Source organism: Trifolium pratense, linkage group LG4 (assembly GCF_020283565.1).
Source record: "Trifolium pratense cultivar HEN17-A07 linkage group LG4, ARS_RC_1.1, whole genome shotgun sequence".
NCBI classification, from domain to species: domain Eukaryota; kingdom Viridiplantae; phylum Streptophyta; class Magnoliopsida; order Fabales; family Fabaceae; genus Trifolium; species Trifolium pratense.
This window is the reverse complement of record NC_060062.1, coordinates 60,165,371-60,168,046: the sequence shown is the minus strand read 5'-3', so window position 1 is coordinate 60,168,046 and position 2,676 is coordinate 60,165,371.

Here is a 2,676-nt window from a genome sequence, read left to right as displayed (position 1 = left end):
TCATCCATTCCTCCTTAACATGATTGATTGATTATGAATCACATAGACCTAGCCGGGTGAGATTGTGTGAACCTTCCATTGTATATATATTTGAGAGCCGGCAATTGTGTTTAACTCTGTTGATTTTAACTGAATCTTGCTATTACTTGATGTGTTTGAAGTCATGGAAATGATCAAGGCCATGTTTCTTTTTGAGTGGTAACTACTTAAGCCAAAATAACCTACCTTGTGAGTTAGTGTGATCCTTTGCTACCCCCCTTGAGCCAAAAAAATTTGGAATTTTGTTTGATTTTGAACCCTTTAACCACAATAAAGAAAAACAATGACTTAACCCTTGTCTTAGGATGATTGAGCATTGAATTTAAGTATAGTTGAAAACAAGTTGGGGAGAAAGAGGTTATTTGTTTGTTTGAAAAAAAAAAAAAAAAAAAAAGAAGTAGTTGAAAATGGTGATTGTGAAAAAGAAAAAGAATTTTGAAAAAGATCTTACAATCAAAAGAAGTCATTCAAATTGAAAAAAAAAAAAAAAAAAAAAAGAAAAAAAAAAAAAAAAATAAATAAATAGAAATTGTGTCAAAACAAAAGAATCACCAAAAGTAAAGAATGGGGAAAGTGAAAGAGGATGAATAGCTTATGTAATGTAATGAAGATACTCAAAGTTTATGCTCTCTTATCTTTAAAGGCTTTTTGAATCCAAAGAAAAACAATGAATTTTTGTAGCCTAGCCCCATTACAAGCTTAAGAAAGACCTTAGTGATCTATGATTGATAACATGTCTTGTGATTATGTTGAGATGTATGTTTGAATTGATTTGTTGTGAACACATTGCTTGGATTGAGAGAAACACTACACCCTTGAGTTGAAACACTTGTGAGAATTGTGATTCTAGTTGATTGTCTTGTTGATTTGGAAAGTTTGAAATCTTACTTGAATTTTGAAACTATTTCACATTCATGCTTTGATTCTTTGATGATTATGAAGGTTTGATTTTGAACTTGCAATAAATTGAATCATGCAAACTTGAAATGATTTAAAACCAAAGTTTTTTGATTGCAAAGCTTGAATGAATTATGCACTAATGAGGTTTGAACCATATTTTGAGAGTTTATTTTGGACTTTTGTTTGAGGACAAACAAAGTTCTAAGTTGGGGAGAGTTGATAAGTGCCAAAAAGTAGTTAAATATCTTACTCAATTAAGGCAATTATCGACTGATTTTCAAAGATATTTATAATTAAAACCCCAAAACTTTGTACATTTTAACTAAAGATATTTTTATATCCTAATCCTAACTTTTTAAGCTTGCATGATCAAAAGAGGAGAAAAATTAATTCTTTTTCCAAGAGACTGGTGGCTGAGCGACCAGGTGGTGGCTGAGCGACCAATTTAAAGAAAATCTTGGAAAACAAGCAAAGAATTCTACACGTGTCAAATAACCCCTTCACCAAGCCAAAATGGTGGCTGAGCGACCAGGTGGTGGCTGAGCGACCAATTTAAAGAAAATCTTGGGCATCAAGCTTCAACTTTTATACGTGTCAGAAAGCCCCTTCACCAAAGCAAGGTGGTGGCTGAGCGACCAGGTGGTGGCTGAGCGACCAATTGATGCCTATAAATAGCAATTCACTCTTACAACAAAGAGAGGAATTCGGAGAGTTCAAAGACAGAGCAATTAAATTAGAATTAAGCTTAGGTCATAGGCAAGAGAAGGTGGATCCATCCAACTTGAGAGATCAAGGGATTGATGTGCACTCTTTGTTCCTCTTTCCACATTTGTAAGTTTACCACCATGACAATGAGTGGCTAAATCTTTTGTTGTTGGGATTAGGTGTAGCTCATTCATAAATATGTACAACTCTTAATCATGTTATATATGTTTTAATTTATCATCAACTTAGTGTTATCTTTGATTTGCATGTTTATCTTTAAGATTTGAATTGTTATAGACATATTTCACTTTGAATCAAATGGAAAAGATAATCACTTATTAAAAATCCTAAAACTCTAGACATAGATTTAGGTTTTTAATATTCACTTTCGTATTGAAACTTAATGCTGTTGTGTTATTCAAATGTTTCGAGACATCGGAGTTTAAATAATACAATTTAGCCGTTATATTAATTATTCAATCGAGACATCGAGGATTAATAAGTATAACGTGATTCTTGTCGTTATCTGGACACAGAAACGTCCGTGAGCAATACGTGATATGTTGATGATTAGTTAAAATATATATGAATGTTTTAGAAACGTACATATAAGTGAAAGAGTGAAGTCTAATCCCGACAACCTTTTCTCTCTGAATCTTTAATCACATTTTTATTTGCATTTATATGCTTTTGCAAGTTTTTACAACAAAACAAACTTTAAATACTTCACTTAAAATTATGGTAATTGTTGAACGGTTTTTAATATCACACTAGTCCCTGTGGAGACGATAATTCTAAAACTTACTTTTGTACTTTCAACAGTTTAGTCCAGATATATTCACTTTTGTTGACCATTTTTTGCTTATATTTTGGGACGGATGTAGTATATATGAATGTGGTCACTGTGCAGAGACTTGGTTTATTAATACTCCCTTCGTCCCAAAACTTTGATTTTTTTAGAGTCTTGCACGTTGATTAAGCAATAACAAAGATTAATAAGTTAAGTCATTTTTATTCTTATTTTATTAAAAA